This window comes from Xenopus laevis, chromosome 3L (genome assembly GCF_017654675.1).
Source record: "Xenopus laevis strain J_2021 chromosome 3L, Xenopus_laevis_v10.1, whole genome shotgun sequence".
NCBI lineage: Eukaryota > Metazoa > Chordata > Amphibia > Anura > Pipidae > Xenopus > Xenopus laevis.
This window is the reverse complement of record NC_054375.1, coordinates 91035162-91058308: the sequence shown is the minus strand read 5'-3', so window position 1 is coordinate 91058308 and position 23147 is coordinate 91035162.

Genomic DNA, 23147 nt, shown 5'->3' with positions numbered 1-23147 from the left:
ACCAAGAAAATACAATTTCTAAACATAAAGCAGAAAAATAGTCAAATCTACTAGACATAAAAATGAATATGAAATAATATTCCCTTCTTCCCTATTGAACAATTTATTGGAAATGATTATACACTATACATTCTTAAATCCAGTTCATTTTCCAAGGCTCAAATTTTATTTGCTCCCATGATAATTTAGCTTCCCGAATTTCCTTGAAAATCTGCAGTGATTTTGCCAACATCAGATAACTCACGAGGTTGGCTTTACGCATTAGCAAGCAATAAGGGAAAAAAAGCCCGCAGTTAGATTCCTTTTGAGCATGTGCCTAATGTTCGGTGCTATTTGTTTCCCAAGAGATAGATTAGATTAATGTTTATCTGCAGGGCTTGTGCTAAATGACAAGTACACCTATTAACAGATGGTGAACCTGCTGAGATTGATAGCTTTTATGCAAAAACATTACCAGAAAACTTTTATTACAGCTAGTCACCTGCATTTTGATAGAGATGTTAAACTCTCTGTGCCCCCATTGTCTGATTTTTTAAGCAACAGGTCTTTGTTAATGCACAATTAACAATTAAAGAAAAGCAAATTCATTACCATTCTACAGTATGTGAAGAAATTTAAAGCTTTAATTTTATTGGGTGTAAAATAAACGGCCTTCTGTATGAATTATTTTGATTAACTTTGAGGCCCATCATTTTGAAAATGCAAATATCATAGCACAAGAATATAATAGAATATCTATATGAATCTATATGTCTTGGTTTGTACAAAACACCATACCTGAAGGTACAGGATAATGAATATATGGATATATCATACAACCCAGGATTTTCCTAGAAAAGGAAGCTCTGTAAGCTAAATGAGTTATCACAATAATATGTTTCAGTGTCTGCAATGAATATTGGTGTTGCCAGTTTCTAACAGTGACCGCAACAAATTCTTTAACTTCAGTTCTCCATTATGATTCTTAAAAGTAACAAGCAGACATGGTATATTCATGTTTTAGCACTTTTCAATGAGCATTGTTTGTACAGAATACAGATATTACTGCAAACCTGATATTACAAACGCGATGATTTAAATTAATCGTATATTTCAAAAAGCAATCACAGTCCCGAGACCTGTAAAGGATTCAAATACCTAGAAATGATGCTTGGTGTCTTTATTAAGCATGGTTATTTCCATGGTCAGTAAGTTAGCATAGATGTTTGTAATTTTTTTACACTGGTTTGACAATTGTAATAACACAGGCACAGCCCAGCATGCAAACATTTAGATGGCCAAAATAATGGACAGAAGTTCCTGCTGCTGTGTATAGTTGCAGGAGGGGGGACTGATCACCTAAATTGAATATACCGGTAGCTAAATCAATGTATTTTGTCATATTGTACAGAATGGTATTTTTGCACCCCTTGCCTTCCACAACAACCAATCAGACTCGGGCTCTCCACCTGGACTATTTAATGAGCTGTTCAGGCACCTGTACATTTTTTTTCTTATAAAGATGCATTTTTGCATTACCACTCCTAGGGGCCCATTTACTAAGGGTCGAAGTGAATTTTCAAATTCAAAAACTTCGCATTTCAAAGTAATTTTTGGGTACTTCAACCATCAAATAAGCCAAAATTCGATTCGAATTGAAAATACTTCACAAATTCGAAAATCGAAGTACTGTCTCATTAAAAAACGTTGAATTCGACACTTCGCCACCTTAACCCTGCCGAATTGCTGTTTAGCCTATGGGGTACCTCCTATAACCTTTCTGAGTGTTTGGCTAAGTTTTGAGTAGTCAAATTATTTTTTTGTAAAATCGTTCGAATCGTTCAATTCGAACGATTTAAACGATCGATCTAATGATTTTTATTTCGATCGAAAACGCCGTTTTCAATCGAAAAAATACTTTGACTATTGAAGTATCAAATTCGATCGAATTTCGAAGTTTTTTAACTTTGAAATTCGACCCTTAGTAAATGTGCCCCCTGATCTTTTTTTATATAGATCACTATATTTGTATTCTGACAGTCTATATTGGTCCTTATTGGGGGACCAAGTTTGATTTTAGCACCTCCTTTTTTTTTTATTATCTATTATATATGGGTCATTTGTATTGCAAAACCAAGAGTGTCCTCCAATGATATTTATTTATATCTTGTTTTAACTGCCACTTGAAAACAACAGCTATGATCTTTACATATTCTCAGTCCTGAAATGAGAGAAGCAACTTGTTTTTTTCCCCCAAAAATAAGTGTTGTAGTACTAAAAATAAGTGGCATGTAGTACTCACTAAATCAGTTCAAAAAATTTAAATTAGAACATGAAGATTTCTTAATGATATGTTACTGTAAAGTACAAATCAGTTTCAATTTGGAAACATGAATTTACTTCACTTATTATAAACTATAAAGGCATAGCTTACCATGTACGCAGACAATTCAGTCTTCATTTGAATATACGAGTGGTATATAAAATTGTCCCAACACACATCTTTTCTGGAATAAATAGCAGTTTTGCCTTTAGGTTATTTGCCTGCAGTACACATTTATAGAACTACTGCAGTTATTTTATTCCCTTCTGATTTGCCCAGTATTGCAATTATGTTGTAATTAATATCACTATTACATTACTAATGTTAATAAGATAATGAGTAAAGTATTCCCTGCTGTGTAAATGGGGATATTTAAGTCACAAAGGAGATCTATGCAGATCTATAAGGCTGCAGGACTTGCGGCTTTGCAACTAATCAAATGTCTCTGCTGACTTGAATAAACGTTCCTGGGCACAGTAGGAGTTACTTAAAATTATTCATTATGCTGCTGTATGTGGAAATGCTTATGAGACCTGCATTAGAAAGAAGTAAAGAAAAACTGCAAAATATAGTAATGCAATGATTAATTTTACAATAGAAAAAGATCTGGATAATAGCTTACTATTTTATTATTTTTATTACTTGCAAGACTGTTCCATATAATACATTAACTGTCAAACATTAACTCTTAAATAAATAAATGTTCTGAACTAAAAGGGCATTGGCATAAAGTAGTAGTCCCAGGCCAAGGGGTACTTGCACCAAAGGCAAGTACATCTTGTCGTGGCTCCTATTTGCTCCCCTCTCCTGCCTGCACGGCCACTGCAGCACCAGAACCCTCCCAGCAGCGACAAACCCCATCCCCTCTGCTCCCTGAGTGACCATATAGTAATTTTTTTTGTATTTGTGCACCCTAGCCAGCTGCCTACTGTACCTACCACTACTTATGTACCTGGTGACTAGGTTTAATCAGTAAGGATTACACCAAGAATTTTAAAAAATCTACCAACCAGGCCAACACCACTCAAACCCTGACTTTAACTGCTCCAGTTTATGAATTTATAAATTCCTCCTGCACTCCTGCCTTATATTAATAACTTGGTCACCAGTAATTGCAATATAGGACTATGATGATGACCTGGTATATTTTGGCTAAGTCTTGCGTTCACAACTTATTTTCTTATGATTTTCATTTATAAATTACACAGACTGATTTGTGCACTGGCACACTTTCTTTTTTCATTGGGCCAGAAGTGCCTAACATGAATTTTTGTCATGCCATGCAATCAACCTTGCAGTGTGATCATAATGGGGATGATGTCAATGTTGAAGGAAAAAGGTTTGTTTTCAAAAAGGCCAAAAGCTAGATATAAAGATCTAATCTGCTTTACATGCACAGTGCAATCATACACTTCAAAGTGGTTTCACTTAGGTTTTATTTTAGTATGAAATATACAGTACAGTGAAAGCTTTCTATACACCCTGTAGATCATCTAAGGCACTGAAGAAAGCTTCCATTTTGAGTTTAGCAAGAGGCTAACCAGGGACAGAGAAGACGACTGCGTGCATTCATGATGTTACTTTTTAGACAAGCTGGTTGACAACAAGATTGAAAGTGGGGATCTAAGCCTAGCAATAAGTGATGAGCAAATTTTTTCACCATAGATTTGCAATGGGGAAATTCCGCATTTCGCCATTGCAAATTTTTATCATGAAACTTCGACAAAAACTGGTTGCAGAAAAATTTGCCACAACAAAAAAGTTGCCAAGACAAAAAAGTTGCCATAAGAAAACCACCTATAAGAAAAAACTCCCATTGACTTTAATGAATTCTGTCAAAAAAAGTGTCATAAGAAATGCATTGAGCTAATTTTTGGAAAATCACAATGGGACAGATTCGCTCATTACTACTAGCAATGGCTAATAGAGGAAAACAACCCCACCACTCAGATTCTGTCCCAAAGGGACAAAAGGTGCAAGCTAGAATAATCAGTCTAGGAAAGACTTTGCTGAGAATGTCCTTGGAAGAAAAGGAGTCCAGTCAACTGTAAATAAACAATTCCATGGCCCCTTTATAGACAGACCAACTGCTAACCTACAATAAAAAAAGAAAAGACTACATCCTTCACAAAGGGTTTAGAATTGAGGAGAAACAAAAGGCCCCAGTATGCCTAGGAGCTATCCTAGTTAGTCTTGACATGGAGAGTGCCAGGGAAAATTAGTATCTTATATGGAAAAATACAAAATGAGGTAGTAAAATTACAAAGAACGTGTGAAATATTAGGCAATTGGGAAATATAGAATTGTGTCAAAAAAACACACAGATAAATTAAACATCATCATAAAGTAACCGTCATTCAATGACAAATATGTTCTTCATTTTTGATTGCTGTTTTAAAGAATAGAATACTGGGGAAAATATTCCCTTGGCACAATGAATATGAACAGTAAATGAATAGTCAGAATAAACTTTAACAATGAGACGTGGAGATTAATGGGAATAGGAAAATAGTTTTGGGTAAATTAGGTTTTGGAGAAGAGAAGGGCTTCCATAATTAAACAAGAGAGTAAATAAGAAAACATGTAAGGTCTGGTGTGTTACATTAATTCGAATAGAAATAAAACTGAATTCCACTGTATTTTCTCAGAGAAACAGCCATATTTTTGTTCAGAACATTAGCATATAGAATACATATTCATAATATTAATAAAAAGAAGACAGACCTCAGCTGAATAGTGAGGCAGCTAAATAGGTGAATGAGAAAGATGAGATGGTGAAAAGAAATTCAGAGTTGAGATGGACAATTTCTAAAATATATTTGAAAATATATCTGAAATTGAACTTGCTTAATATTTTGGCTTTACTGGTAGAGTTTTCCAGTAAGGAGGTGGCAATCAGAGAGAAGGAAAGAAAGAAATAGAGAAGTTAAATATGTAACACTTTACTCTTAGCACCCAGTACCACCAAGCCAGGGGAATCTGACTTTGAAGATATTTTCAGCCCACTTTGTCAGGAATATCCACTTTCGATTCCACTTGAGCATAGAGTCCTGAAGAAATGTATATAGGTTTATGAACTATAAGTACATTTTGCAGAATTAGAGTTGCACTGTAGATAAATTGTGATCAAGTTTTGTAGAACCAGGTTTGATCATAGGACTTTTTTTTTTATATAGTGAAATCATTTTTAGTGGCTCTAGGACCTTCCAAACCTTTTGTCCAACAAAGAATTACAGGTCTTATTGGAAAATTAATTTTAAATTAGAATGTCAAATTATATGATAATGTTTGCCCTTAATTTTGTAGTTTACAGGAAATGTGGATACCAGAATGTTTGTGTCACTGGTTGCTTTTCTAGGCAAAATTAAAGCAGGGCAGACTTTTCCCTTGTATTTGTCTCATGCATTCACCTGCCTTTGTTCTATTGATTATGAATAAACTTACATAACATCATCCTAGACAACAACTTCCCAAGTCCCTCACTAGCAGTCGAAGAAGACTATATACAGAAATCTTAAAAGATTTGATAAATCCCACTAAAACATAAATAACGGTACACTGGAACTGGTTTTTAATATTTGAATTATTCAGTACTCTGCATTTTTCTGTGTTAAACAAAGACAAGGAAGGAAAGACTAGGAAAGGTGAAAGGGTTTATCATACAGTAGCTACAATATGTACAATTTTAGACATGACATTAATCGTGTACAAGGATTAACTACCTTAAAAACTGCAGTGCCATGAATAAAAACGGTGCTTTTGTTATGAGAAATGATTTTACAGAGGCTTTTGACTGCACCTTTATAAACGAGACCTGATAAGAGCGAATGAAATGTGACTACGAAAAAAAAAACCATTTTAGAACATTCAACCTGATAAAAATCACCTGAACATTTGTCTTGTGGTTGTGGTAATTTTATTCTTGTTCATCCACAGGGCAATGTATATGGAATATAAATGGCACTTTAAACTTACTCCATATTTCTCTTACAGTTAGCTTATAAATTCACTTCAGCTAAAAGCACTTTAAGCTTCATGGGCACATTTACCATTGTGTTATACACTATACTTATGTAGGGCAGCGAAAAAGTAAGTCTTTCTACTTTTATCCAATTTGGTTTGGTACTAATCTAAACTTCCTCTTGCGTGCTGAGACTAGGAGATGAGCTGTAATTTCCAATTAAAACCACTGTTTTCCTGTTCTTTGTATCCTTTTGTTGGGACATACGGAAGTTTAAAAGGTTCAATCAAAATGTGAAGTGGGGTTTGATTGGGGTGAAACAGAGGATAAACATCAACGAGGAACACGAGGAGAATGTTTAATGCATCTAGCCTATTTTATTTGCAGATCAAGTCAAGGGTTTTCAATTAGGCATAATTTGGAAGATCTTTGCAGTTATTTGGCCCACATTCAGATTCTTCTGTGACAAATAATTAAAAAAAACAAACAAAAAACATATAAAAATAGCATATAAAAATACCCTAAAGATTATATGGGAAAATGACATGATGATAAGCATTAAATTGAAAAAAAAAAGTGTAAAGAAAACAATGCCATAGATTTAATAAGGTTTTCTTATATCAAAAGTCCCACTGAAAAAGAACATATATAAAGTATAATGCATATATATTTTAAACCCCTTATAAAAGCCAATAGCTGCCTTTTTACTGCAGTTTAAAAATAATACAGTATAATAGTAGATGAGGTTGAAAAAAAAAGGACATGCATTCAACCACCAATCAAAATTTGTGTAGCCTCTGCAAGCTTATCTAGATGAAGGTGGAAATACAATAAAGACAATATGCTGCAGTCTAAGCTGTGATACAAATGAAGGCAGTAGTGATGGGCGAATTTGCGGCGTCTGGTTTTTGACACCGGTGTCCGTTTTTTTGGAGAAAATGCGCTGGCGTCCAAAAACCGGACGCTGGCATCCATTTTTTTTGATGCAGGCGAATTTTCAAGGCCGTTTCATGAATTTATTCGCTGGCGGCGAATCGCGCAAATTCGCGCCTGGCGAATAAATTCACCCATCACTAGTAGGTAGCACTCCAGTAAGAAGGAATGGCATATTTATTTGGTGGGCAGTTAAGGATACAAGGCCTTTAACCACTTTAACCCTTAAGGAAACATTCTTAAAAAAGAGAAGAAGTAAACCCCACACTCTCTAAATATCCCAAAATTGATGTTTAAATAATTATAAAGTGCCAACGTTTTTTCAAAGTGCCAGGTGCCAATGCAATCATGTGCATAAATCCCAATAAATTAATACATTCATTCAAAATTCAATCCAATCCATTAAGTATATAATAAATGAACCAAGTAAAATGCATGTGCTTAAATGTTAAATATTAAAAGGTGAGTTCATGATTATGTGAATTAAAAACGGAAAAAGAAAATAGCATAGAGGTGGAGTAGTCCCAAATATTACTAACTGAAATTTCTAGGCCCTGGGACACCACAAGAGGAGAAAGGCAGGACACTTAGGTCTGCGGTCTCGTATCTCATTGTGATAAATCTATCTTCCTTAAAAAAAAACACAAATCCCCAATGCCTTGGAATAAAAGGAGAATTGGAGAAAATGAATGCCGCACCAATTGGCTACAATCCTTAAAAAAAAATATTTATTCAATAATAGTGATGGGCGAATTTGTGCCGTTTCACCGAAAAATTCGAAACGGCGAAAAATTCGCGAAACGGCGCTGGCGTCTCGTTTTTGACGCCGGCGCCCGTTTTTTTCGACGCCCGTTTGACGTCGGCGCCCGTTTTTCCGAAAAAAAAATTTTGACGCCGGCGAATTTTTGCCGCAAATCTTCGCGGGCGTTTCGCGAATTTATTCGCTGGCGGCGAAACGCGCAAATTCACCACGAATTCGCCCATCACTATTCAATAAATATAATGAAAAATTAAGGCTTACCGACTCGTGTTTTGCTAACCCTTTCTCAAGGCTTTGCGCGTCACCAAGCCTTAACTTTTTATTATATTTATTGAATAATCCTTCTCCTTTTTAACTAATTATTTCAACGGATCAGCGAAAAAGATTTTTTAAGGATTGTAGCCAATTCTAAGACACTGGGGATTTGTGTTTTTTTAGGGAAGTTAGATTTTTCACATTGAGATAGACAAACGTAAATACAAGACCACAGTCCTCAGTGCCCTGCCTTTCGCCTTGTGTGGTGTCCCAGGGCATAGAAATTTCAGCAGTTAGTAATCTTTGGGACAACTCCACCTCTATACTATTTTCTGTTTCTGTTCTTTAACTCATGAACACTGTCGGACTGGGGGTCCTGGTCCCACTGGGACTGTTACCTTGGGGGCCCCCACACAGTGTCAGACTGGGACACCAGGGGCCCACTGAAAGACCTTAGACCAGGGGCCCACTCTCAGTACTATTATTCTTCCTTTCCTCACTCAACCTCTATTCTCCTATTCTCTTTTCTTTACATATTATAATCTATTAATCCATCTATTTATCCTGCCGGGGCCGTTTTTTATTCATATAATCATCACCTTTTAATATTTAACATTAAGCACAGGCACTTTAACTAATTTATTATACACTTAATGAATTCAATTGATTTGAATTAATTTATTAATAAATTGATTTGTGTGTTGGCACAAAATGGATTGGGATTTATGTACAAGATTGCATTGGCACTTAGAACTTTTAAAAAAACTTTGGCACTATATAATTATTTAAAAATCAATTTTGGGAATTGTGGAGAGTGTGGGGTTTACTGCATCTCTTTTCTTAGAATAATACTGTTGGTAATTTTACCTCTACACAATGCAAAGTGATCAAGTAAAAGTGAATGTCAAAACTCAAAATTGAATTTTAACAATTCCCTAGTTGAATTTGACAATTTTGGCCATAAAAAAACCCCTGAAAATTCAAATTTAAATTTTCAATTGTACCCTTGCTAAATCTGCCCCAGGTATTCCCTATACAAAAAAAGTAGCCCCCCTAAAAGGTATATTGGATCTAACTGTCAATAAATACTTGACACCCAACTGTTGCAACAAGAGAAACAGATGCTGAGAAAGGAATAGTGAAGATGAACTTGATTATTTTAGAAATGGCACAGAACTTTTAGTAGATTGTATTTAGAAAGTTTCTTATTTCAGTATGATGAAGCTTATATTAAATCTTCATTTTCGTAATAGTTCCCCTTTAAGATAACCATTGGCTAGTTAGCTGGTTACTTTATTATCTAGCCACATGAGCAAAGGCAAGTTGTACCAATGCACACTTTTGATTAATACATAGAATCGTCTGCCTGTATAGTTTGAGTTGACCCATTACTTCAAAAGACCATCACCCAACCTAATTTTCCAGTTTGGCCGATCAATTTGGACACATAACATGTAACGATGCAAACGAAGTTGCAACAACAAGTAATTTAACAACATTGTCCCTGTATAAACTTGCAGATAAGTAGAAAAAAAACTCTGTTTTATACGAATGGACAGTGAAGCACTACAAAGAGCTAAATTTGCTTCAGTGGGGACATTGGGATTGTTGCAGTGTGAACTGAAGGTTACTCTCATACTGTTCCAATATAAACCAGCAAATAATTGAATAAGTCTTCACCTTCAATTTCTGAGGTATTACACACAGGGGAAATTAAGATATATTCTTATGAGAAACTTATGTAAACTGAAGTAGTTATTAAAAGAGTCTCTAACTTTGTCTCACAAGGCTGAAAAAAGACTGGACTAGATAGTACCAAGCACAGACAATGATGTGCTTAGTAAAATAACCATAACAAATAAAATACTAAAATGGTTTTCTTTTTCACGTCATTTGACAAAGGTTGTGTTATTGATAATTTCTTTGTTTAGTCCCTGTTGCTGCTTTTTTAAATTGCAAAATACAAACTTTGCAGAAAATGTTTTCATGACATTCTGTCCCTCTTAACAGAAAAGCATTTGGATCATGAGTTTGCTTGAATAGGCATTTATATCCAATTTTAAATGATTCTGTCAGTTACGACAAGTTCACTGGTCAGGGAAATTAGAAAGCACTACTGGTAAAGTAAAATATCATAATATTACCAAAAGCCAATAAAAAAGTATATATAGTAGGGCCAAGAAATAAATATTTGAGCTATGTTATTTTAAAGATGACAAGAACTAAACCCTAAAAATATGCTAGAAATGCTATATTTTATATTCTGAATCTAATGTAACACCCCAGGGGTTTAGCACTGTAAAAGCATGCTGTGATCCTATTAAACCATGTTTTAAGTGACAGTGACACTGCACATAAGGTCTCTGTCATGTGGCTAATCCCAATGTAGAATCCACTGGTTTCTATGCCTTCAGGTAATGTAATTCATGTTGTATTTCTAACCCAATTCTTTATTAGGGTTTAATTCTCCTTTAACAAACATTTTCAAATAATATTTTATATAGGGTGGAATAAAATTAATGATTTATTATTTGAGAGACATTTTATAAATGTTTCTATTTCTTTTATGATATGTTGTCTATACCATATAATCATGGTAATGTTTCTGGCAAAAATGAATTTTTTGGTCAGGCTTTTTGGGGCAAAAATAGAATTTTTTTGTGCAAAAAAAAAAAAGTCAGAATCCCAATCGTTCCTAATCTGCCATTGTCCATCGCTAATGATGCCACTCATTGATATATGTAAACCAGAATAAAAACCCCAGTACATAACTGTAACCCCGAGATTATATTACCATTGTATTATTAAAAGTATCATGTGCCAATGCATATGTGCCAGTGTATTTAGTTTTTTTGACATTGTCTGATTTAATGCTAATTTATTTCCCAAATAGAAATGTCACTTCAGTGGACTGTAAGCTGTTCAATAGATGGGAACAGTAGTTTCATTCCAATATCATTATTTTTAACTAATATGTTCTATCAACAGCAAATGTTATTGAGCGTAACAATCCATTTTGAATTAGTCAAACAGCAAAAGGTTTACATGTATTTTGTGTAAACGGAATTGTGCATTATTTCTGGTCTGACAAAGGCCTTGGTTACTTCTTAATCTTTTCCACTTGAGAAGAAACACTGTTCTAAGAAAGCATGTTTAGACTGTTTACAATGAGAGTTTGTAGTCGGTTTGCTTTTCCTTAAATACAGAAAAAATAGCAGCACATGATTTCACTGTATCCAGTTTTTTGTTTAAGAGAACATGATGTAGGAGGGTAAATGATTTGCTCATCTTTAATTTAAGCAGTTTCCATGAGGATAAATCCAGCCTTTTTTTACACTAATGATTCAGACCTTCAAAGTTCTTCACAGGAGTTCACTAACTACCTTGGATTATGCTAAGAGTGTCATTGAAAGTAACTTTCCAAGCTGGGGACTAGTTCACCTGTAATTGAGTAACGCCACTCGCTGAGCCTGTAATTAATGTCCTGCCTGTGCCCAATACCATCAATGGAAGTAACTACTGAAATGTTGCAAAGTGTATACTGTACCCTCAACATTAAAGAGACTGTGATCCAGTAAAAAAGGCAGATAAAGTCACTGATGCCCAAATTATTGAGTGATCTACCTGTGTGTGTGATATCAAGAGTGGTTAACCCTTCCTCTCTAGCCCAGCTGAGAGAAAGTCTCCTATATCATGTACTGTATTTTCTACTGGGAGTTGCAACTTACAAGGCCTGTATCTAAGTGTAAAGCAATATCCTCTGTCAAAATGTAATATCGGCGTATAGCGCAACATCTTTAAAAAATTCTTACAATGCCATAATGTTTGTTGGGTTAACACATCATTCATGTAATAGTGATTGCACCTTTCTAGATTTCATAACGGTATGCGTGATGTGATAAAGTTTCAGCATGGCATCTCCTACTCATAGGCATAAATACAAATAATCTATGAATATTAGGGTTGCCATCAGTCCAGTGTTGGCAGGTACTGTCCAGATCTGCAAAGACTATCCAATTGTCATATCTAAACCCCAGACAGACAGAAAAAATGCCCTCTGCATTAAGTCAAAAGTCCTAATTTACTAAAAAATAAATAAAATAATTACAACTCTGTTTCTCACTCAAAGTGAAACTTTACTTCCTAGAATTCCAGAGGCATAAGAGATTTATGCCACTTAGCAATAGGCCAAACTTGCTCCTGCATGAAAAGGGGCCTTAAAGGTTATATTTACCTTTAATAAAAGTCCTACCAAAGCAAAATGCTCCTTTACATAGTATTTATGTCAAAATCATGCATTTTTTCCAATCCCTAGGTACAGCACATGTGAAGTGGACTGAGTGTGTGTGACCCTGTGAGTACAGCCTATTCAAAATTAATCTGCTGTAATGACAGAAAACCTACCCTGACTCTCCCACAGAGGAAAGTGCATACAGCAGCCTCTTGGAATAAGAAGTCATTCTCTCGAATAGATAATCTTACAATCTATGTTCTCAATGATAAATCTGTAGTTTAGGGTCGGCAGGTAGAAAATGATAACTCACCACACAAGGGAAGAGTCCCAGGTGCACCGCCCTGAGTTCTCAGTACAGGGAGCAGACAAGCCAAAAAAAAACTTTGGAGCAGGCACTCAATGAAGGCAAACTTCCACCAGGCAGATCAATTCAAAGTGTCTCCACAGCCTTGCGCATTTCGTGTCATAAGCACTTAATCATAGCCTATGATTAAGGGGCATATTTATCAAGGGTCGAATTTCAAATTAAAAAAACTTCAAAATTAGAATTCAAAAAGACCAATCAAAATTAAGTCGAAGTTTTTTTTTTGGTCGAATAGGTCAGTTTTCGATCGAATAGGTCTGTATTCAGCCGAATTCGAATTGTACGAATCAAAGGAATAATTGACTCCAAATAGGTTCTAGAATGTCCCCCATTGGCCAAAACAGCAATTTGGCAGGTTTTAGATGGCAATGGAGACAGTACATGATAAATTTTGATATTCGAATGTTTGATTTTTTTTCAAATTCAAATCGAATTTGGGCTATTCCCTAGTTGAAGTACACAAAAATACCTCGAAATTCTAATTTTTTTTATTTGAAAATTCACCTCGACCTTTGATAAATCAGTGTTTATGATACAAAACGAGTAAGGCTGTAGACACAATAAACTCTTCACTTTGAATTGATCTGCCTGGTGGAAGTTTGCAATCTATGTTCCTACACAGAGGAATAAACATATAATCTAAACCAGGAGTGTCCAACCTTTAGGCTTCCCTGGGCCACATTGGAAAAGGAGAAATTGTCCACACATGAAATACACAAACACTTTTGTAAAAATTAAAGTAAATACACAGAAAAGAACTACAATATCTACAATATTTACCTGCGCTCCCGTGTTCCGTTTTTCGGCGTTCAGCCGCAGGGGAGCGCAGGAATAGATGCATTTCATTTTTTCAAATGGGGCTGTACTCACACAGGCGCGTGTAGGCGCCGAACGCAGGAAAAATGCAGCATGTTGTGTCTCAACCTGCGTTCGGCGCCTACATGCGCCTGTGTGTACAGCCCCATTTGAAAAAATGAAATGTGTCTATTCCTGCGCTCCCCTGCAGCTGAACGCCGAAAAACGGAGCGCAGGTAAAAATGCTCATGAGTAAGAGCCCTTAGAATGAGGTCTGGTGCTGAAGAGCTTGTAATATTTGAGTAGGAAGAGACACACCCCCTCATCAAGGGGATCTGCACATGTGTTAATTAATCCCATGTAAACTCGTGCAGGTATGGGATCTGTTATCAACACAATGCTATTGGGTTTATTTAATGTTTATTGATTGTTTAGTAGATTTAAAGTATGGTGATCCAAATTATGGTAAGATCCCTTATCCAGAAAACCCCAGGTCCCAAGCATTCTGGATAACAGGTCCCATACCTGTACAAAGACTTGTAACATATTCAGAAGAAGGAGACCTACAAATATGCAGGCATACATATGTGCAACACCGATACTAGAAGAGGAGTCGATGGCGGAGCTCTCCCCACTCCTTCCTCTCTCCCTCGTCCACCGCAGCTATCGCGGGATCTCGGTAACTCTCAGCCGAGTAATTGAATGCATCTAACAAAATATCCACTGGCAGCGCAGGTAGACATATCCACAGGAGGCGGTAGGAATAATATCAATAAGCGGCTTTATTTAAACATACATAGTGGTACATCAAGAGTGGGAGTGCGAAGAACTAACGCGTTTCGTGCCCCAAACACTGGGCACTTCCTCAGAGTTCCCTCTGAGGAAGTGCCCAGTGTTTGGGGCACGAAACGCGTTAGTTCTTTGATGTGCAAGCCTTTCAGTATCATAGATTCATATATTAAAGAGAATTGTGCACAAAAAAAATGGCACTCATATAGCAACATATTCAAATTAGATTTTACGATCTATGCTGCGAGAAGCTTTAGAATAGAATAGAACTTCCTGCTTTTCAGCTCTCTAACTCTGAGTTAGTAAGCGACTTTAATGAGAGACCACATGGGACATAACTGTCAGTGAGTTTGCAATCGATCCTTAGCATTCAACTCAGATTCAAAAGCAAACAGTTGTGACCCATGTGGCCCCCCCCTCAACGCACTAATTAGTTACTGCTTGTTAACCAGGGTAACCAGACAGTGGAAACCAAGAGAGCTACAAAGCAGGAAGTAGTGTTCTGACTATTATGTTAGACATCCAGTCACTCCAGCCTTTATACATTACATTTTTGGCTAACTATATTAGATACATATTTTATTTTGCACAGCCTATTTACCCAGTTTTTATTTTTATACTAAACAATTCCTTTAAATCAGATATAGGCAAAGCAAAATTTATTTCAGAGTGGCCAAAACCAAGTCTATGCTTTGGTGATACACATGAATGACCAGTGTGCTGAAGGAACATTGTATGTCACCTTTGTGTTGTACATTCATTGGGACAGATAAATATATATGCACATATATCATTTATAGCTAACTGGGACCCACCACAAACAATTTTTTGTGTTCTGCAGGTGCAGCAAACAAAATTTTAAAGAGGTTGTTTATCCCTAAAAAGGGACTTGTTCAATTTAATCTTCCCTGAAACAGACGGATATAACAGGTAATTGGGTATAATTATAAAGCTGATCAGTGGATATACATTTGGTGAATAATTGCTGTAACATTGCTGGGGTATTTCTCATACATCTAGTTTTTTGAAATTTTGAATATAAATCTATCACAGAATAACTTTAAAAAGTCTTAACAGTTTGCACCAACTAGATCAGGCTGCTGCCTCCTCAGCATGCATACTGCCTGAATCTCAAGTCCATTACAGTGTGTTGTTTTAGCTATAGACGAGCATTAAAAGATATTAACCAATGCCTATAAACTGTATTAGTAACATAAGAAGGTTCCAGACTAGTAAATAAAATATCTTACCACAGATTCCTGAAAGCACACACTCAATCTCACAATAGTAGGTGGTGTGCGAGTAACCTTTAGCCAATTAACTGATTGGCTTCAGCTGCAGACTTCACAGCAGGCATGTGCACAAAGCAATAACTCTGAGGATGGGCTGTCAAAGAATGCTGGGAACTGTAGTGCAATAACAGCCAGGGATGACAGGTTGTATATTTTTCTCTGTGGCTTCCGTAAGACAAGATAGTAATAAGAGCCGATACCTATTTGGCCTTCAGCGTTTTTTGTAATCCAGAGGCTGATTTTAAGGGATGTTTCACCTTTGAGGTAACGTTTTGTATGTCATAGAATGTCCGATTCTTAGCAACTTTGCAATTGGTATTGTGTATTTATATTTTATAGTCTCATTCAAATCAATGCATGGTTGCTAGGGTAATTTGGACCATAGCAACCAGATTGCTGAAATTGCAAACTGGAGAGCTGCTGAATTGTTTTAATAAACAATTAAAACCAATTGCAACTTGTCTCTGAATGTCACTTTCTACTAAAAGTTAACCCAAGGGTGACCAACCCCTTTAATCCTTTTTAATGGATTCAAATATTGGAAAGAAAGTTATAGAATGCCAGGAAACACAGACTCTAATTACATCAATGGGAAACATGCATTGCCTGACAACATTCTAGAGCAGCCAATGCCACTGTCAGGAAAAAGATTAAAGAAGGGGGGAGGGGCATCTGCCCAAAGCCACATGGGAAGAGTTTATGTGTCAGCTGACATGAAAGCGACCAGGGAATTTGATTGCATTGCTTTTTACATATATATTTATAAATCTATAGAACTGAGATGGCAGAAGTTTTAATTGAGGTAGATGTAGCAGAGCTGCTTTGGCATATCTGGATTAAAAGAGTTACATATCATCACAGTACAATTCTTCTTCATTGTTTTACAGAATGGTATTGAATGAGAACTATCATTTACACTTCATGCTAGTATTTCATAGATATTACCTAGTAGAGTTAAATATCTGGACTGTCTGGAGTTTTCATGAAAACATTTCACCACTCATCTGAATGGCTTCTTCAGTTTACACTACCCAACGATGAAATAGGTGAAATTCTGCAGAAAGGGTGTAGTCTAATCTATATAATTTAATTGGTGGATAGGGAACTACCATATCTACTAATATTCCTGAATGAACATTAAATAAATGTTTGGCTTTTCCCAGGTGATAAAGTGGTCTTCGCTAAAACCCACCCACTTTCTCGGAAGGCCTTTTGACTTTGCATCCCAAACTGGCAGGGTCCTGAGAAATGGGACATTTGGAATTGATGGACTAATGCAAAAGATTAACTGGGTCTTGAACAACTTTCTTTACAGAAGTTTGTATCCTCAATATCCTCAGATCAACAGGTATGAGGATGTATGGAGCACCAAATGCCAAAGTCGGGTTTCAGCTCCATAAATAACAAAGTATAAACTACAGTGACAAAAAGAGAAGCTAGTAGTTAAAGCTACAGATTGTTACACTTATTTACTTTTTAAGAGATGGTCTTATTGGAGACAAAAATGCCTAATTCTGTAAATGTTATTGTTACCCTCTGACACCATAATACATTTCATGCATTACACAGTTCACAGTTCTGCAGCTTCCCTGTAGGCACTTATGTTAAGTTGCATAGGTTTTAGTTTTAGAACATACATTTTGGGATAGCCTGCCAGCTGGATTTTCTTAGGGGTCCTAGATATAGTAGTGTTAGTAGTGATAATGGTAATGCTAACCAGCTATAAAATATGTGCTGTAATATTACATTTTTCTGATTTGTGGAAGTAGATAAATGGATCCCTCTAGTGGTGGAAAGCACATATGGCTGAATAACAAACATGTCTTGTCTCTAACAAAACATTTGGCTGCATTGCAGCAAAATATACAAAGATATGAATTGGAGTCTCAAAAGAAAATTGTCTCTCCAGTTCTCATGCTTTGTTGTTTTGGAGTAAATAAACATAATACAGGAAGGAAAAAAGACATGCAAAAGTCTAAATCCACTGAAATGTATATCTGAAACATATGTATGGCAATTATAGAACAACGAAAGACAAAATAATGATAAAAGAAGGTATAATGTATAATGCAAATGTATGCAAAGTTTACAGTTAACTTCTGGAATAAGAACATAGTATGATGGCGGGGGGGTAGGAAGTTAATCAATCTGCTTACTGTTCCTTTTCTAGAAACAATAGTTGCAGCAAATTTTGAAATATGTGAATTGTTAATACAATGGATATGTAATAATTGAAATAAAGACAACTGGACATTTCAGACTACACATTTGCGTAGGATACTATGCATACAGAAAATAGTTGTTTAAATTTGTTGGTCACGCGCTGTTTTTTTGTCATGTTTTGTTGACCTGATGGTTATAAGAGGGGCAAAGTCTAGCTAATTAAAAAAAAGAAACTTTGCAAACAAAATAGCTCCCAATTTAGCATTTTGCACTTGTGTTTGCATTATAAATGAGATTTAGAATGTTAATTAATTCTGTATTGCTTTCTTTAGATGCAATATATTTAGGGTATCATTTAATTACAAGAGTTGCGTGAACACAACACTTATAATCCACACTTGTACTTCAATAAAGACCTTTTTTACTACATCTGCCTGGAGGATTGCTCCTTGAGTGCCTACCCTACAAACAATCCGGTGATCTCCACTCCCTTATGCTGAAGGCTTGGGGCAGAGCACCTGAGCCTACTTATCTATGTGGTTAGTCTCTCTAAAAAGAAACGTTTTGATGATGATACTTCATTTAATTAAATTTGACTGAAATCAAGGGTTAAAAGCTCATTAAACTGCATTTTAATCATTAAAGTGTTGATTCTTCTAATTATGTCAAAAGGGTCATGCTCTTTACTGCAACTTTTCTCACACTGTATCTTGTAGTGTGGGGCATTAAAACAATCAAGCACTTACTAATTTTATCTGTCTGTCCAGGTATACCTTCATTAGCCGAGGTTGACCAAAATGTTGGGTTTGTGAACCAATCAATACACTTTAGTGTTGTTGAATAGCCATTCTTTTGAAATATGTCAGAAAATGTTAAAAATCCCTACTACCCCTTCAGCAGCAAATCATATTTTTAGTGAGACTCGTACACTTGAATAAGTGAAGTCAATCACAATTTTTGCCATGAAAATCACAATTCTAACCACAGACGCCCAATTCCACCCTAATGCAGCATGTTCTCAAGGCAGCATTTTTAAGGTAAGAACCTTGAAGCAGATGGCACTTTACCATTGGCAAAAACTCATCCAAGGTAACTTTGTCCCCAGAGGCATTTCCTTTCTACAAAAAAAACCAAATCATCCTGTACACTAAGCTTACCATACTTAGCATACAGTTTTCTGCGCGCCATAATGAAATGGATTTTAGGACAACTTACTTTACCCTAAGTACCTCAAATAAATATATTGTTGAATAATGTGTGGCTCCATACTGGTAAATGTACAAGGGTGGACAAGTTTTACAGAAACTCCACATAGAAGAGGATGTTATGCTTAACGTATTACAAAGGCGCTTACAATGGTGCCTACTAATGAGTAAACTGTTATGTGTGAGTTTCCAAAAGTAATATGAGGCAAGAGTTCCAGTAATGGAAAATACTAAAAGCATAAGTGACCTTACGAAATAAGTTACTATTTTTCACAAGAAAATGTAGCTTTTTTTCAGTGCAGGAGAGTATAGAAGCTTTGTTTTGTGCTTTGTGTGTTATCCAAGGCAAAGAGTCTTTGTATGATTTCAGCCAGGGCATTATTTTGAATAAATGTATATGTTCTCGCAGTGTTTATATGGGTTTCCTTTCCAGATTAAATAATGAAAAATTCACAGTGTTGGGTGAATGGTTGTAAGCTCCACTGGCACAGATACTGATGTGATTGCTGTGTCTGTATATTTTTCAGAGAGAAAGAGAAACACCAGCCAAGGGTAAGAGGTAAGTGGCCAGGTAATAACAGCATGGTAACCCCCCCACCAGTGATTATAGTTTTCCTTCTCCTTTAAGTTGGCTACTTGACAAGTAACCAATACCATCATAACTGCTGGTAGCATTTACTGTCATCTGTTTGAAAATAAACATTTGGTTGGTTGCTATGGGTTACTAAATGTGGGCAAACTTAAAGAAAAACTGGCATAGCCTAACTGGGATATGCGAAATAAAAAATGTTTTCAATATAGTTAGTTAAAAATGTAATCTATAAAGGCTGAAGTGAACAAATGTCTAACATAATAGCCAGAACCCAACTTCCTGCTTTGCCGCTCTAAAACCTCTTAGTTAGTGAGTGACTTGAAGGGGGCAAATGGGACATAAAATGGGACATAAAATCATTTTCCTCCCTTATTAACATTTCCTAGAATAAGGGTTTCACATAACTGCGAGAGGTCCAGAGGTAACCTCCTCCTTTTAAATCTTCTAACACACTCAAACTGCTGTAGAACCATACATTTCCTCCCTCACTGGAGAAGTGGCCCTGGGATTCCAATACTGTATTTTCTGCTTGTCTTCCATAACATTGTGCCCAGTGTTTCTATTTTATGACCAATTAGCCCCAATACACAGGGGTGATCCTGCCCCGTCTGCCACCCTGAAGTGACTTTCCTGCTGCTGCCCTCCCCCCCTTTTCCCCCCATGCTCACCTTTTCAGCACTATAAGGGGATTGCGCTCTCTGAACTAGAAGAGTCAAATTTATGGTTTAAATATCAGAAATTCGCTCTTAAAGTTAACAGGAGCGCCTTTTTGCTGCCCCTGGTAACTTGTTCGCGCTGCCACCTGAGGCGAGTTTTTCAATTCTTCTCATTGGTGCAGCTCCCCTGACAATACACTGACTCAATGGTATTCTCCTTGCTGCCATTATGGGCACACTTAACACTGTCCAACCAACTCCATAACAACCCATGTCAATTAAAACCTTCACTCCATTACTTTCCAGGACAACTGCCAATGCTGAGATTAAAAGATTTTTTAAAATTTAACCTACATTATCTCTGCATACAAAAAAATACCTACTCCACTAACCTAATTTATAATACTAATGCCAATGCACTCCCTCTTACGTGGTCGCACTGAAGATCCTCATTTGGTCTGGTTTCGAACTTGTAATTCATCTCAAAGTTTTAACCCACAATATCCCTGCAAGTGTGTGTGGTGGATGGGAGGTTTGGCCTACTGTTGGATGTGTGCTCCTGCACTGCCCTGATTTGAAAGAGAAAGTTGTCACTTCTTCACAAAGTCATCACTACATGCCACCCAACCTTTTGCTGATCTTTGCCCCATATTCCCGGACCTGCCATTCATGTGTCCATTCCAGTTCCACAGGACTTCTAGACTGGGGAGAATTATTGCTTATTTAAAAGGAATTAATGGTGAAAGTTGAGCAAATTGCATACGTGGGTGGTGGTCTGGACTATACCACCAATGCTTAAATGGAGTGATCATTGCAGTTATTCACTGCAAGCATATTTATGGAGTGCCATTTAATGAACTGAATTAAATGTTAGATAAAATATTACACTTGAATCTGGTAGCGGCAAAAGAAGAAAATACTAATCAAATGTAAGTAGCTCATAAAATTCTCATTGTGATGAAATCAACCCCCCCATTTCCCAACAATACCATCAAAAACAAATTTATAAAGGCCTCCAGGCAGTGGATATTTCTAGTATTTCAATATAACTTTTGCAATCTTAGGTGAACAGCTTGGTTGCTTCTGCCTGTCAGGAAATTTGAATTGCAAATGGAATGCTCAAATGTAGAAGCCAAGGGTCTGAATCAGTCACTTTTGAGAACACAATTATTGCCTAGCAACCACAGAGAAGATCATGCTGTACTAAAGTTCAGCTTCCACAACCACTTTATGACCTAAAGATGCTTGAGGGTAGATGGCATACAGCTCCTCTTCCTGATGTAAATGCAAGCAGCATATTCAAATGCAAAAGAACTTGCAAAATGATATCAAGATTTCTTTCTAGAACTACATATACTGTACATTTGCCTTCCCTCTTATCGTCCATTACATTTCACACATTTTGGGATGAATTCCTCTGAAGGGGACATCTTGGTACATGAAGTACTTAGCTTTCATTTATAGAGTCTTAAAAGCTTATAAAAGCCCAAGGTAGTAATCACAGATGACGTGCAAATCACACTACAAATATGTCATTCAGTGATGAAAAGTTAGAGAGTCGTATTCAGAAGCTAACAGTTTTCATTTAAATTCTTATGAGCTGACTACCATATGCAGCCAGCTCTATGGAGGTTGGGGATTAAATATAGCAGTTCATTAAATGCTCTTTCTTGAAAAGAAATAGAAACACTTCTCATTTCACAGTTATGCAAAGGAAAACTTAGCTCATTTGAAAAGTTATGAGTTTAAATGGACTCTTAAATGCACTTATATCTAATAAGGAATGTGACTACACCAGGGTATGACTCTCCAGCTGCTGATAAAATTGAGATAAACCAGCTCCCAGAATACCTATTGGAGAACATATGAAAAACAGCCAAAAGTTGCAGATATATAAACTTTACCCTGTTAGTAAAAGCTTAATATATATATCTTGGGAGAATTGTTTTATTAGATAGGGTCAATTACATATTTATTTGGGCAATGCGACAGGTTCCAAAAGGCAAACAAAAGGAATATGTAATTGACCCTATCTAAGAAAACAGGTCTCCCAAGATATATATTTAGCTTTTACAAACAGGTTTTGCCCAAAATATAGAGCATGGCTTTCATTTTTGAACCTATTACTCACAGGATGGGTCTTCACAGTTATAGAAGGAGATTGGTGCCCCTAAGCACAGGTATATTCGTGCCAGTAGTTGTTATTCATGTGATAAATATTAACTAACATGACATATAGCATATGGTAATAGTATAGTATAGTAAAGTATCATAATAAATACAATAAATAAATATAAATACACAGAGAATAAGTGGAATAATGTGGCATGAGACACAGTAAGAAGGAGGCCCTGCCCTGCCCTGTAGAGCTAAGTGGGTGGACAACATACAGGCGCAAATTGGAGAGCAAAAAGTGCACAAGGTTTGGGCATTGGCCTTTAAATGCATGACTAAACTAGACAAAATAATGTTCTAGTGCTCCAAAAGGTAGGATCTAAGTTTTTTTATTCAGGGGTGGAGTTTCAAAGGTTAGTGGGCAGCAGAGATAGAAAGCTTTATGAAAGATAGAAGTGGATTTGCATGGTGTAAAAAGACAGTGGCTCTGAGAGGCATAAACCTATAGGATGGGGGTCCCAAATGTTTTTTGCCCTTGAGCCACATTCAAATGCAAAAGCGTTTTGGAGCAACACAAGCATGAAAAAGGTTCTTGGGTGCCAAATAAGGGTTGTGATTGGTTATTTGGTAGCCTGTATGTGGACTGGCAGCCTACAGGAGGCTCTGTTTGACAGAATTTATGGTTTTTATACAATCAAAACTTGCCTCCAAGCCTGGAATTCTAAAATAAG